Genomic DNA, 16,126 nt, shown 5'->3' with positions numbered 1-16,126 from the left:
GGGAGGAGGGGAGAGGTCATATGGGTCAGTAAAAAAGGAAGATTGGAAAGACTCAGCAACACTTGGGGTTGGGACTGAGGGGACAGGCGGGAGGGAAAGAAGGAAGATTTGGGACGAGTTGCATTGGGAACAGAGACTAGGGACGGACCAATGTGTAAAAGAATGCCTGGATGTCAGGCACCTCAGACCATTTGCCCATTTTACGACAAGAATTATCTAGATCTTGTAGGATGGAAAAATCAAAAGTGCCGTTTTCTGGCTATTTGGAACCATTGTCGAGTTTGTATTGGGGTTAAGCAGCATCGCAGAAGAAAATAAGGCGTTTAGGTTTTAGGTCAGGTGTGAGTTGAAGAGGTTTTAAGTTCTTGAGAACATAGGCTAAGGGAGAAGAAGGAGGAATGGAGGGTGGAAGGTTGCCTATAGCGAAGGAGGCAAGTCCAGAGAAAAGAGAGGGTAGAGACACGGAGAGAAGGGGTGGGGGGTGTTTGTCCCTCAAAAAGTGGTGCTTGCCACTAAGGGTGAAGGATCAAGGCAGGCGTCCCTGTGGTGATCAGACACCTCTGAAATGTGAGTGAATAATCAAGCAGGTGTCCCTGCAGTGATTAAACACCAAGGGAAGACTGTCTTCCCGAGTCCGTGACCGGCGCCGGAGTTTTGGGTTCACGGATAAAATGTGTCTCCTCTGTCTCTACCAGAAAAGGAAAGGAACTGAAATTAAGAGAAGGGAGAGATTGAAGTGTGGTGCCAAGATTGAAAGGATTGAAAGAGGTTGAGGGATCGTGAGAGAGGTTAGAGAAGAGAGTAAACAGAGACCGCTTACCCGATTTAAAATTGGTGAGATGTTCCTTGGGCTGGTTGGTTTGAGGACCAGAGGTCGTAGGTGGATCTTTCTCACGGAGCAAAGAGCATGAGGACAGGGGATTGATCTCCCAAGGGAGGTCCCCTGATCCGAGTCACGGCACCAAATTTCACGCACGTCCGTGTGAAGAGACCACCAAACAGGCTTTGTGTGAGCAATAAAGCTGTTTAATCACCTGGGGGCAGGCGGGCTGAGTTCGAAAAGAGAGTCAGAGAAGGGAGATGGGGTGGGGCCGTTTTATAGGATTTGGGTAGGTAAAGGAAAATTACAGTCAAAGGGGGTTGTTCTCTGGCTGGCAGGGGTGGGGATCACTAGGTGCTCAGTGGGGGAGCTTTTGAGCCAGGATGAGCCTGGAGAAGGAATTTCACAAGGTAATGTCACCAGGTAAGGCAGGAACTGGCCATTTTCACTTCTTTTGTGTTTCTTCACTTGCTTCAGGCCATCTGGACGTATTTGTGCAGGCTTGGGCTCAGAGGCCTGACACTAGGCTAGGGCCTTGTGGGGAGAGGATGTCTTGTGCTTATAGCTCCTACATGTGGGCTCTGTCCAGCACACATCTCTACCCCTACCAGCCACAGTGCCCTTGAGGGAAGGTCCTGAGTACAATCTTGGACAGCCCATAGCAGCCACTGACCCAGCTGGTTCTCAGGAAAAAGGCACTGAATCTGACACAGTTTGGACCCTGCCAGCCCCTTCTCAAAACTCCAGACCCTCCTCCTTGGTCCCATCTCACTAGCTTCCTCTGTTTCCTGCCTGGCCCAGGGAAGGAGTCACTCTCATGACACTGTGAACCAAAAGTATCTGAGACAGGTCTCAATAAATTTAGAAAGTTTATTTTGCCAAGGTTAAGTTCGTGCCTGTGACACAGCCTGAGGAGTTCTGACAACATGTTTTCAAGGTGGTTGGGGCACAGCTTGGTTTTATACTACGTTTTAGGGAGACATGAGATATCAATCAATATATGTAAGATGTACATTGGTTCAGTCCAGAAAGGCCGGGCTACTCAAACTCAAAGAAGGGGGCTTCTAGGTCATAGGTAGATAAGAGACAAATGGTTGCATTCTTTTGAGTCTCTGATTAGTCTTTCACTGAATATACAATTTACATGTGAGAGGTGGATAGAGGAATAGTCACTTATGCCTTAGTCTGGCTTAGTGAATCTACATTTTTACATAAACAATAGGGCAGAGGAAGCAATCAGGTGAGCAGATCAGTAACTTTGAGCTCTGTCTGTGTTTTTTCTGGTACCTGTGAAGATAAGCTATCAGTTTACATTGCCAGGGTGAAATTAAACAACTGTTTTAGCGTAAAGATCTTGAATCCCACAAGAAATTTCCTTGTGACAAATTATGAGGGAGGTATGTAGCTTTTTTATCTTATTTAGGAATAAAATGGGAGGCAGGTTTGCCTGATGTAGGTCCCAGATTGACTTTTCCCGGGCTTAGTGACTTTGGGGTCCTGAGATTTATTTTCCTTTCACAACACCTTAAGGCAGGGACTGCGAGCAGCTTTAGCTCTACTTTTACTGATGCAAGCTACCAACTGCTCAGCAAGCCACCCCAAATGAATGCATAATTCAAATAAGGTAGCCTTAAACAAATGCAGCCACCAGGCACACTCCCTTGTTCCCCTAAGACACATTTCAGATAGCTGTCCCTAAGCCCCTGCTGCATAAAATGCCTAAAACTTTGTTGCTCTCCTTCTTCCCTACTTTGTTCCTCTCCTCCTTCCCTTTCTCTCGCCTCCCCAGCCCTGGAGACTTTCTTGTCTGGTCTTTATCCTAGAGCTGACATCCCTAGGTCAATGAATGCTTACACTTTTTTTTTTTTTTTTTTTTTTGAGAGGGAGTCTTGCTCTGTCACACAGGCTGGAGTGCAGTGGCACGATCTCGGCTCACTGCAACCTCCGCCTCTCGGGTTCAAGCAATTCTCTGCCTCAGCTTCCTGAGTAGCTGGGATTACAGGCACCCGCCATCACGCCCGGCTAATTTTTATATTTTTAGGAGAGACGGGGTTTCACCATGTTGGCCAGGATGGTCTCAAACTCCTGAGCTCGTGATCCACCCGCTTTGGCCTCCCAAAGTGCTGGGATTACAGGAGTGAGCTACTGCCCCCGACCTGAATGCTTCCTTTTTCATCTAAAGTCTCTCATGCCTGTGCTTCATGCCCACATCAGCCAGCATATCTACCCTCTGCCCCCAAGAGTATTTCTTTTAGCATCTCAACACTTGGTCCCACATGAGAAGGAAACAAGAGAAGGAAGGAGACAGTCTCAGTAGGAGAGGCTGAGGTAAGCTCCCCAGAGTAGAAGCCATATGTTATACCCCATCTGAACCCCTTCCTGCTCCTCTTGTGTCCAGCACATGGTGGGCAGGAGGCTGATGGCAGTAAGAATCCACTTCATCCTTGCTGGGTGACTGATGGCCATTTTCCACTGTCAGCACTAGACAGTCAGAAGCCCTGCAGAGGCAGCTTGGGCCCCTTTCTTCACACTCCCTCGAAACCCCTGGGCTGAGCTAGCAGCAGCCTCACCATAGCCTGCCAAGTTCTCAGCTCTGTTAGGACCAGCCTGGAAGGGACCTGAAGGAAGAGATTCTGCTTGTTTTTGTTCTGTGCAGATATGGTTAGGGTGATTCTAGTAACCAGGCACAGCCCCAGACACACACACACACACACACACACACACACACACACACACACAGAGTTAAATGAGCAACTATAGTGTGCCAGGCAAATGGGAGCAAAGTGGCCAAGGATAATCATGGAGGGGATGATATGCCAATATGTCAACTAATAGTAAGATGCAGACTGTTGGAAAATGAAATTTTCTTTAGAGGAATAGCCAGGAACGTAATAGAATTCCCCTTTAAGCACTCTTTTAAGGGCAGTGTGGCACACTGCAAAAAGCAAGTCGTAGTTCTTGTGTGGGTTCTCAGCTGACTAGCTGATCAGTCTTGGGAATGTTAAATTCTGAGCCTCACTTTTATTATCTGTAAAATGGGGGTGACGATCATTTCTTTCTTGTGGGATAAAAGTGAGATAATAGATGTATTACTCATTGCAGTAAGGGAGAGTGCACACCATGAGGAATCAGGGGGAACCTCAGTAAGACAGCGTTAGGAATGACTTATAGGATTTGGATTTAAGTGATTTTGGGGAGGGTCTAAGGAAGTGGGGCTTTACTCTTGATTGGATGCTGTCAGGAAGCAGGGTAGTTCTATAATTGGGTATTTCAATAAGTGTTATCTATAAGAAGGGATGATTAGAGGAAAGACAAAGATGTAATTAAAGAAGCAGCAGCCATTCGTATTACCCAGAAGTTTGATCACGTTTATGGTTTAAACACTGTTTATGTTTTATCTGTGTTCAGATCTGATTACACAGTGGTGTTGTTATGTCTTGATCCATCATGGCCAGAGTGGCCTTGTCTGATGTTGACATTCTGTGAAATTGTTTAGCAGTAGAACAGCAAGTCCCAACTGATAGGGCCAGGCCAGGTCCTAGCTGACAGGGAGGGGCTACTTGTTTCTTTCTTAGTGCCTCCCTTACAAAGTCAAGCTGCAGATAATTAATCAACGATATACAGGTTTTCACCATTGCCAAGGTTTTGCTGATCAGGAGGTTGTTTAGAGAATGTAATCTGGGCCTTGCCCAGTGACTCACGCCTGTAATCCCAGCATTTTGGAAGGCCGAGGCGGGCAGATTGCTTGAGCTCAGAGTTTGAGACCAGCCTGGGCAACATGACGAAAACTCATCTCTACAAAAATACAAAAAATTAGCCGAGCATGGTGGCTTTTGCCTGTAGTCTCAGCCACTTGGGAGGCTGGGGTGGGAGGATCACATGGGCCCGGTAGGCAGAGGTTGCAGTGAGCTGAGATCATGCCACTGTACTCCAGCCTAGGTGACAGAGTGAGACCCTGTCTTGGGGAAAAAAAAAAAAAAAGGAGGATGTAATTTGTAGTAGGACTAGAATAAGTCTGTTCTGCTCATTATGTTGCAGGATGAGTTGTTGCCTACTCTAATAAGACAATGTTTGTGCAGTAGCACTTGAAACTTTGGCAGGACACGTGAGCCAACTGTACTACTAACAATTATCAAAAACAAAATGATTATTAGTCCAGGAAACAAATGGCTTTATTTTTCAGCTGTTCTACTTATCTCGTAGTACATAGGTGCAGCAAGAAGTATTTGCGATAGCATAAAATTCCCCTTGACTAGTTAAGAGGAAATCAAGGATGCTGTGGTTGTCCATAACAATCCTAACTACTAAATTTAGAATATTTTGCTGGGCTTTGGGATTAAAAGTTATGTTATTTAGGACTTTTGCTAGGGTAAGAAACACATTTTGAACCATTTTTGCTAGTTGTATTTTTTATTTTATTTATTTATTTTTTTGAGACGGAGTCTCGCTCTGTCGCCCAGGCTGGAGTGCAGTGGCGCTATCTCGGCTCACTGCAAGCTCCGCCTCCAGGGTTCACACCATTCTTCTGCCTCAGCCTCCCGAGTAGCTGGGACTGCAGGCACCCACCACCACGCCCGGCTATTTTTTTCTTTGTATTTTTAGTAGAGATGGGGTTTCACTGTGTTAGCCAGGATGGTCTCAATCTCCTGACCTCGTGATCCGCCCGCCTCCGCCTCCCAAAGTGCTGGGATTACAGGCTTGAGCCACCGCGCCTGGCCTAGTTGTATTATTTCTAATGTGGGAATCACTGCTTGCATAATGTGCATGAAGAGGCAATCTAGGTGTTCTTCAAAGCAGCCTTGTGTACTTCATTTTGGAGGTAATTGGGCAATTTTGGGATAATTTGAAAAATTATTTTTAGAGAAACGTGATCCTCTGAAGGAGTGGTAATTTTAAATATCTGAAAGTCTAAAAACTATGCTAAACCTGCAGCCTAAGTTAGGGTGTGACATTGACACCTGATGTCCACATATGAAGTAGTACCCTAGTAGAATGCAGACTATATTGGGATCAAAAGTGTTATCAGCATTTATAACAAAAGGAGTAAGCCCATTTTGTGTTCCTCAAAGTTGACAGATTTTTTTAGTAAACAGTTCTTGCAAAGCAGGCTGGTGTCTCTGAAGGTCTGTGTAGGGTATGGGGAATTCTCTAACAGAAATAAGCAATGTAGATTGTTTCTTCTTCAAGTCAATGAAGAAGCATGGCTGAGTTTAGAGTGTCACAACCACAGACAGTGTGAAGGGGAAAACAATAATATTTCCTAGGAGGTTAGGCAACGTGCTAAAAAGTGTTGAGCAGTTTTTGTCAATAGAAGAGTTTGCACAGCATGGGTAACCGTTACATTTAGTGGAGCTCTAGAACTAAGCTAAAGTTTTTACATGTTTTGCTATTACTGTTATAGCTTTTAGACAAAATAGCTATGCCTGAGCTAATGGATCTAATGAAAGCCTGAAATAAGCAATATACCTCTGACAATTCTCATGAGAGTAAGTTAGTACCCTTAGCACCTACCCAGAAACTTTATGAACAAAACAAGGGAAAGGGGCTTGTGAATCTGAAATCTTGGGAAAAAAATCTTTTGGTAGACAGGTATTATATCAGTTATTGTGCTTAAATATGATTATGTTTTTTTAACCTGAAAAGTATTTAATCATTGAAAGACATTTATATTTCCATCTTTTACTTATCTCCAGACGATAAATTCTATTTTTAATTTGTCAGGTTATTTTATACTAAATTTGGTAGACAAAGTTTTCATAAGAGTTTGACTTAATTAAAAGTTGGGGCCAGGCGCGGTGGCTCAAGCCTGTAATCCCAGCACTTTGGGAGGCCGAGACGGGCGGATCACGAGGTCAGGAGATCGAGACCATCCTGGCTAACACGGTGAAACCCCTTCTCTACTTAAAAAAAAAAATACAAAAAACTAGCCAGGCAAGGTGGCAGGCGCCTGTAGTCCCAGCTACTCGGGAAGCTGAGGCAGGAGAATGGTGTAAACCTAGGAGGCGGAGCTTGCAGTGAGCTGAGATCCAGCCACTGCACTCCAGCCTGGGCGACAGAGCAAGACTCCGTCTCAAAAAAAAAAAAAAAAAAAAGTTGGAAAAATTTACAGATGTCTAATTATTCTTATTGCCCTTTCTTTAATAGGGTGAAAGGGCAAATTTTTGTGTCATCTCATGGCTATTTTAGGAAACCCAAATATAGTTTAGGCATAAAAGACATCTTAATAGTTGCATTATTTTGCATTTAAGAAAGGCAAAATTAATAGTTGTTAGAAAGGACAAGGTATAAGTCATAAACATCTAAAGTGAGAAATATTTGTATTCAACATTGTAAAATCACTAAGCAATAAGCAGTGCCTATTGGAAAATTAGCTTTTTGTTTAAAAATAAAGACTCTTATAAATGTCTTTAGAATATTTTGCAAAGCTCTGAGAGTTAACAATAGTTTGGTGACAAAAAGAAACCTCTACTAGTCTGGGCATAAAATAATTTAGTCATTCTGAGATGGAGCAGGGATCCCTCTTAGGGGCCTGCAGGCCCCCAAGCATAGAAATAAACAAAAGTCTTGGGTTCCTTTGAGGGAAATTCCAGGCACTTCGCTAGTAAATAAGCAACTTAATAAACAGGAAGGTAATATAATAGTAGCTTAAAACAATAGCCAAGGAAGTTGGAATCACAGGATGTTTGATTCCCCTATAGAAACTAAAGATAACATCTTAACATATGTCCCTGAGTTGTTTTTCAGAAACTTGGACCCCCACCAAACGGATCCACTGACACGCAGACCTCAGATAGATAGGAACTGAGAACTGAATTCTGCTGTTGTTCTTTGTTTTACATTTCTTCCTGAGGGGCCTGGAGGAGGTCACACTCAAAAGCCAGAGCTAATATTCTTTTCTGCTGATTCCCCCGACCCCCATTTTTTTAAAACAAGGTTTCACTCTGTGGCCCAGGCTGGAGTGCTGTGGCACGATCATGGCTCACTGTAGCCTCGACCTCCAAGACTCAAGTGATCCTCCCACCCAGCCTCCCGAGTGGCTTTGACGACAGGCATGCACCACCATGCCCAGCTAATTTTTAAATTTTTTTTGTAGAGGTAGTTTCACTATGTTGCCCAGGCTGGCTGACACCACATTTTTAGACAAGGCTTCATCTCCTTGACCAATTGCAAATCAGAACATCTTTGAATCCATCTGTGGGCCCCTGCTTCGAGGTGTCTTGTGTTTAAGGTCAGACCAATATGTCTTGTGTTTAAGGTCAGACCAATATGTAGCCTTTATGTATTGATTTATGACTTTGCCTGTAACCTCTGCCACCCCGCCTTTAAAAATCCTTACCTGTAAGCTATCCTGGAGTTCCGGTCTTAAGCATTAGCTTCCCAATTCTCCTTGCTTGGCGCCCTGTAATAAAGGCCTCTCTTTCCATGCAATCCCAGTGTCAGTGTTTGGACTTACTGCATGGGGCAGGTGGACTTAAGTTCGATTTGGTAACAATTTCACATAAAAAAGTCTCAAATTCTAATTTTACTCCTTTGGCACATTATTAATATAACAATTTGTAGTAAAAAATTTATTAATATATCTTTATATATGCATTTATGCATACGTAGATATATAAATATAAAAAGAGGTTATCATCTAAAGCTTTTAACTAGCTTGAAACAGAATTACCTTATCGGTATGTTAAATAAAATAATATATATCATACTAATCATGTGAATAAACTATAACAACTTTCTTAATAAGGTGAATAAAAATAATAGTCATTATCTTACATACATATTTATATTTCTCTGTAGTTGTTATACATACTATAACCATTTTTATTATTATTTTTTAATTAAAATAACCAACTTTTTTTCAGACACAAGAGAAAACTAGAGAACAGAAAAGTAAAAATTATTTGGCTTTTTTTCTCCACAATGAGTTAATATAATTTTACAGCTTTAGGAGGCAAAATATATACAAAATATTATCCAGAGGCTTTTGTATTTTTTGTTAGTTGATAGTCATTTAAAAAAACCATAAACCTATGTAGCCGTTTTTTTTTTCTTTTTGAAAGTGCCCAGACATCCAAAGATTATTTACAGCTAACTTAGGTCTAAGGTCTTTTAAAAACTTATTTATCTATTTTAGAGATGAGCATCTTATTCTGTTCCCCGGGCTGGAGTGCGATCATAGCTCACTGTAACCTTGAACTCCTGGGCTCAAGCAATCCTCCTGCCTTAGCCTCCCAAGTAGCTGGGACCAGAGGTGCATGTCACTATGCCCAGCTAATTTTTCATTTTTTGTAGAGACGGGAGCCTCACTGTGTTGCCCAGGATGATCTCGAACTCCTAGACTCAAGAGATCCTTCTGTCTTGGCCTCCTGAAGTGCTGAGATTATAGGCATGAGCCACCACGTCCAGCCTGTTTTTTTTTTGTTTTGTTTTGTTTTTGTTTTTTTAATAGAAATCAGGAAATAAGGCCGGGCGCGGTGGCTCAAGCCTGTAATCCCGGCACTTTGGGAGGCTGAGGAGGGCAGATCACTTGAAATAAGGAGTTTAATACCAGCCTGGTCAACATGGTGAAACCCCGTCTTCTACTAAAAATACAAAAATTAGCTGGGAGTGATGGGCGCGCCCGTGGTCCCAGCTATTTGGGAGGCAGAGGCACAAGAATCACTTGAACTGAACCCGGGAGGTGGAGGCTGCAGTGAGTCGAGATTGCACCACTGTACTCCAAGCCTGGGTGACAGAGAGAGACTTCGATTCAAAAAAAAAAAAAAAGAAAGAAAGAAAGAAAGAAAGAAGGGAAAGAAAAAGAAATCGGACGGTAGTGGCCGTAAAAGATGAACCGAAATCAGAAGTTCCTTAGGAGCCCAAATTCAGAACCACATGGAATTCTGAGCCCTCTCAGAATTCTCAGAAATCTTAAGGAAGACACTGGACTTCCCTGGTAAGGGATAAGATGGAGCTTGAACCAATTATATTTGAACTGGATGGACAGGATGACACTCTGCTGACATTTGGCTTGCTTGTGCACTTAGGTCAGGATAAGCACAGAGTAGGTGCTCAATGTTAGTTGTGTTTGAATCTTCATTTTGTTAACGTCTGTAGTATTCCTTCCAGAGGAGGCTGTAAGCTCTCTCAGAGCAAAGGTTGCATCCGGAAACCATCCCATTTCTTTATATTTCCCTCGATGTCTGGCAAAGTGCTAGACACAGGATAAGAAGAGAAAAGAAAAGACAAATGTCAGCAACTAAGTAATTTTTTTTTTTTTGAGAGTTTTTTGAGAGAGGGTCTCACTTTTTTGCCCAGGCTGGAGTGCAGTGGTGGAATGAGGGCTCACTGCAACCTCGACCACTCGGGCTCAAGTGATCCTCCCATATCAGCTTTTGAGTAGCTGGGACTACAGGCACACACCACGACACTCAGCTAATCTTTAAATTTTTTGTAGAGACAGGGGTTTCACTATGTTGCCCAGGTTGGTCTTGAACTCCTGGCCTCAAGTGATCCTCCTCCCTTAGGCTTCCCAAAGTGTTGGGATTACAGGTGTGAGCCACTATGCCTGGCAGCCTCTAAGTATTAACAGAGAATTGCTATTTACTGTGCTATGTCCCAGGCTGAGGGGGGATATGAACCCAATTTGGCTAGCTACAAAGCCTAAACTCCTAACCATTATGGATTATGTAGCCTGCTTCAGGACCCATCTCATCTTGCCTTGCCCCAAATGATCCTCCCCAGAACAAAGCATGACTGGGGTGCCCAGGGCAGGCCCACAAGATGAAGAGATTGAGGGCTGAGATGCAGAGAAGAAGATGTGTCCATAGGGAACATGATTTCCTGTGTGAGATTTCCCTAGCCATTCTCTTGGCTCACACCCCAAAAGCCAGCTTGTCTTGCCACGGCAGACTGCCCTTGCCTGTAGGGCTGCTGGATTCACTAATAAAAATACAAGGCACTCAGTTAAATTAGACTTTCAGACAAACAATGAGCAATTTCTCAGTATAAGTATGACCCATCCAGTATTTCGGATATACTTAAATGATTATTCATTGTTTATCTGAAAGTCAAATTTAATTGAGTTGAGCATCATGTATTTTATCTGACAACCCTACTTGCCTGGGCATGATATTTCAAAGAGCAGAGGAATGGGGGGCTTTTGGGATTTCCCATTTAGTGGTTTCAGCAAGGGGAACCTAACACCTGCTTTTGTTGTTGTCAGCCCTTGAGGCAACTGCTTCAAGCACAATGCTTAAGGCAGTGTTCCAGTGCTGGTGTAGGCTGACCAACTTGTTCTGGTTTTCTCAGGCCGTACCCATTTTTAGCACTGAAAGTCCCACATCTTGGGATCTCTTTGTTCCTGGCAAACCGGGATAATTGGTGATTGGTCACCCTAGTGATGGACATACCCAGAGGTGCTGGAGATGTTGGAAGACAACAAATACACAGAGAAACTGCTAGGTGTGTCTCAAAAAGTCTCAACATTTCTTCCAAGCACATATCCTTGGCTCCATTTTAAAGATAGGCAGGTTCAGGGGAAGTATAGGAATCCTGGATCTGAAAGGTGTTGGTTCTAGAGATCACTAAAGTTCAGCCTCTATTTTTTAAATGCTTATCAAACATTTGCAGAGATACTCTGTCACCTCATTTGGTGATTATTATTATTATTATTATTGTTATTATACTTGAGCATAGGCATTATGGTAAGAATTTTATGTTCAGTATCTTGTGTAATCTTTTTTTTTTTTTTTTTTTTTTGAGATAGAGTCGCTCTGTCATCCAGGCTGGAGCGCAGTGGCACCATCTCGGCTCACTGCAACCTCTGCCTTCCGGGTTCAAGCGATTCTTGTGCCTCAGCCTCCTGAGTAGCTGGAATTACAGGCGTGCGCCACCATGCCTGGCTAATTTTTTTTCTTCTTTTTTTTTTTATTGAGACGGTGTCTCGCTCTGTCGCCCAGGCTGGAGTGCAGTGGTGCGATCTTGGCTCACTGCAAGCTCCGCCTCCCGGGTGGCTGGGACTACAGGCGCCTGCCACCACTACTGGCTAATTTTTTGTATTTTTAGTAGAGACAGGGTTTCACTGTGTTAGCTAGGATAGTCTCGATCTCCTGACCTCCTGATCTGCCCGCCTCGGCCTCCCAAAGTGCTGGGATTACAGGTGTGAGCCACCACGCCAGCCCAACCTGGCTAATTTTTATAGTTTTAGTAGAGACAGGGTTTTGCCATGTTGACTAGGCTGATCTTGAACTCTCGACCTCAAGTGATCCTCCTACCTCAGCCTCCCAAAGTGCTGGGATTACAGGCATGAGCCACCATATTCGGCCTTGTATAATCTTTTTAATAATCTGTGAAGTCACCACTATTATTATTCCTTCTTTTTTTTTTTTTTTTTTTTTGGGATGGAGTTTCGTTCTTGTTGCCCAGGCTGGAGTGCAATGGCACGATCTTGGCTCACCACAACCTCCGCCTCCTAGGTTCAAGCAATTCTCTCACCTCAGCCTCCCAAGTAGCTGGGATTATAGGCATACGCCACCATGCCTGGCTAATTTTGTATTTTTAGTAGAGACGGGGTTTCTCCATGTTGGTCAGGCCGTTCTCGAACTCCCAACCTTAGGTGACCCGTCTGCCTCAGCGTCCCAAAGTGCTGGGATTACAAGCGTGAGCCACTGCGCCCAGCTATTATTCCTTTTTTAGAGATGAAAAAATGAAGACTCAGAGAAGTTAAATCATTACACAAAGTCACAGAGCTGGTATTTGGTGGAGCTGATCTCAAGCCCAATTGTGCCTGACTTTGGAGTCTATGTTATTAACTACTGTATTCCACTGCTCATAGAGAGCCCTGATCATCTGGATGTCCCACTTGATGTCTAGCTAAAATTCTTCATGCTGCAATTCTAACAACTTCCCCCTTGCTCAGTTATAAGTTATCAGTGGAAGAGGATAGTTACTTCCAGGAAGCCCAGGAATAACCATTCTCTCCAAACTCAGCTCTCACTGGGACAGCCAGCTCCACTGCGATATCCACTAGCCACCTCCATGTCGCCCCTTTTGAGGACATTTGAGGACAGCTGAACAGCTCCTGCCCCCCATAATGGAGAGCTCTATTGGCTCTTCAGGCTTGTAGCTTAGGTTTAGTGGCTCTCTCTAAAGCCAGTTCCTTGGAAGGGGTCTCTTGGGCAAAGAACTGAGTGGACCCTCTATGGACAGGCAGCAGCAGTAGAGTCAGGGTGGAGAGGACATCCAGTGAGGGTTGGATTTTCTTTTGAAGGTTTCTGCTGTGAAGAAGGAGAAGAGGCTACAGGGAGCTGCTGCCACTGTACCCTTTGAAACCCTTCCAAGAACTGCTGGATTCAGCCTGTGGAAATAATTGCAGTGCTTTATAAATTTTGAAGGATTTTCAAGGATAACCTAAGGAGCATGTAAAACCCTCTTTGGAGGGTCCTTAGGGGGAATCGCTTCTTAGACTTTATGGTTTTGAACTAATTGTGCTTAAAAAAAGAAACCATTTTTCTCTGAGTGCCAGGGTGTGCACAGCCTAGGGAAGGGCAGGCCAGGATGCAGGATGCATTAACCCCTCCCTACTGTGGGGGCTGGAGGTAGGCGACAGCTCAGCAGAGCCTGCAGACAGCCTCAGCTCCAGGTCCCAGTGCCTGACATGAACTCCTGGCTATCACAGAGAAAACCCGTAGCAACAGAGTTCCTCAGGAAGGAATATTTGGAGGGTGGGGGCTCCCCAAGGTCCAAAGAGCCTGCTCCATCCTACTTAGAGGCAAGAGGAGGCAGCAAGTCTCTTCCCTCCATGTGCCAGGATATAGGCTGTCACTTGGGCGCATGGTGGTGGGGAGAGCAGCTGCCCAGGCCTCCTCCTGGGCTTGACCAAGAGGGAGGAGGAGGAAGCGGGGATGGCGAGCCTCAGCTAAGAAGCAGGGGCGGGGCAGGTCTCTGTGTGGGGTATTTGCTGTAAGCTCCAGCAACATAATCTGTGCTTACCTGGGTATGTGCAGCTCTCATCAGGGAGCACCAAGGTTCCCCTTCTTCTCCATCTTGGCTGCTGGCGGTTTGTCAAGGAAGGTACTCCGACCTCAATGTTAGACAATCTGCTCCATAGGAGTCCAGCTTTGATTTGAAGTGCCACCCACAGCCCAGAGTGACACCTTTCAACCAGTCAAGCAACCAGAGATGAAGGGCTTGGCCTGGTTTCACTGAAAGGGACAGCATATGATGGTGATGATGATCATGATGATGATGATGTTGGAGCGGGTGGAATCATATCTCTAAAAGGCTGCTCTGGGCAGTGACTTTGAAAGAAGGAGGCCTGGGCAGCTGCCAAAGCCGGGACCTTCAGAGACAGATGTAGTTCTCAGTCTTTGTGGGGTCAGTAGATGGGCAAGGAGGGGGCTTGTTCTCCTGGGAGGCTGACTCTTGGGCTAAGGACCTCTCTGGCTTTCAAGGGTTCATGTCTTGCCCTCCCACAGGGAGCAGCAACTATTCTTCTCCATCCAGCTGTGCCTCCAGAGAGGTTCCCAGGAGTCTTCTCCTCAGGCTAGGGGCAGCCTATATTTCACAATAGATCAGTGTTTCAGAGACACAGGCAGAAGGGGGTAGGCAGAGTGGATGTTTGTGTGAGGACAGTGGAGGCTAGCTAACCTGCCACGGCGACTGCGTCACTCTCATGATCCACCTGAGGTCAGTGGATTATGAGTAGACCCTGAGGGGCCTGCGGACTTCTGTCACTCAACCCACCCTGAAGGACTTTTCAAATGAGATTTTCAATAGAATAAGTCAGAAATGCATAAAATTACAAATTCCAACCATACTAAAGGGCATAGAGTGAAAAGTCTCCCTCCCACTCCACACCCCCAATTTCCTTCCCTAGAGGCTGTCACTCTTAGCAGGCTATAGGCATCCTTACAGAAACATCAGAGATTTCTCTTGGAAATATATATATTTTTGCTTCCCTCCCTTCCTCCCTCCCACCTTGCCTCTCTCTCTTTCTTTCTTTCTTTCTTTCTTTCTTTCTTTCTTTCTTTCTTTCTTTCTTTCTTTCTTTCTTTCTTTCTTTCTTTCTTTCTTTTTTTCTTTCTTTCTTTCTTTTTTTTCAGATCCTCTCTCTGTAGCCCAGGCTGAAATGCAGTGGCAGGATCATGGCTCACTGCAACCTCAACCTCCTGAGCTCAAGCCATCCTCCCACTTCAGCCTCCCAAGTAGCTGGGGACACAGGCATGTGCCACCATGCTCAGCTCAAATTTTTAATTTTTTTTGTAGAGATAGGGTCTGACTGTATTTCCCAGGCTGGTCTCAAACTCCTGGACTCAAGCAATCCACCAGCCTTGGCCTCCCAAAGTGCTGGGATCATAGGTGTGAGCCACTGTGCCCACCCTTTTTTTTTCCTTGTGGATCAGCCTGAAGCATAATTCTGATGGCTTCTCTTTTCTGTTCAATTATGCACAAAGTAGAGGAAATAGTATAATAAACCTCCATGTACCCATCTCCTAATAATTAGCAGTATTTGACCAATGTTATTTCATCTAACCTTGTTACACTAAAATTTTCTGGAGTGAGAAAACCCCAGGTATCATAACATTTTATCTATAAATATTTCTGTATTCATATCTAGTGGATAATGACCCTTTTAAAAGCATAATCACCTTGTTATTATCACACCCAAGAAATAGAACAAAAAGTCCTTAATATCCTCTAATCTCCACTGACTTTTGCTGACTAATTTGGAATCCCACTGATCCCACAAACTGCAGGAAGTTTGCCTCTGCCCTGGGTTTCAAACAGGGGCCTCCTACTTAACCTGAGAAGTGTAGAAGGTTGAAAACTTGGGCTACAGCAGCCTGAAGCTTGTTCATCCTCCCCCTGGCCCCCGGCTGTTGTTGCTCAGGGCAAAGGCTCTCTATTCACACATTCTTTCACAGCAGAGCAATCTCCCAAGCAACTTCCAAGCAATAAGAGTCTGGGCACAGGCATTCTCTAGAGATGGCTCTGGTCTTTGCTTGCTAGGTGCCATTGGGAAAGTTGTTTCAGTATCCCATCAGTCAAGTTGAACAAATAACGTTGGTTCCCCAGAAATAATACTAGTTTTATTTCTACTTTGCTCAGAAATCACATCAAACAAGCACCCTCTCTGTAGGGGCAACCCTGCAAAAGTTGGCCAAGTTTTTATGGTGGCGGAGGTGGGTTCTGTGGACAGCTTGTTTCTTCACATTGCTAGTAGCTATGTGGTGCTCCTCGGGCATTCTTTACCTGAGATTTTTCATGTGATTATTTTGGCTTCCAGGCTACTCTTTACTCCATCCCAAGCCACAGGCATCTCCC

Source organism: Macaca nemestrina, chromosome X (genome assembly GCF_043159975.1).
Source record: "Macaca nemestrina isolate mMacNem1 chromosome X, mMacNem.hap1, whole genome shotgun sequence".
Lineage (NCBI taxonomy): Eukaryota > Metazoa > Chordata > Mammalia > Primates > Cercopithecidae > Macaca > Macaca nemestrina.
This window is presented reverse-complemented; position numbering follows the sequence as displayed.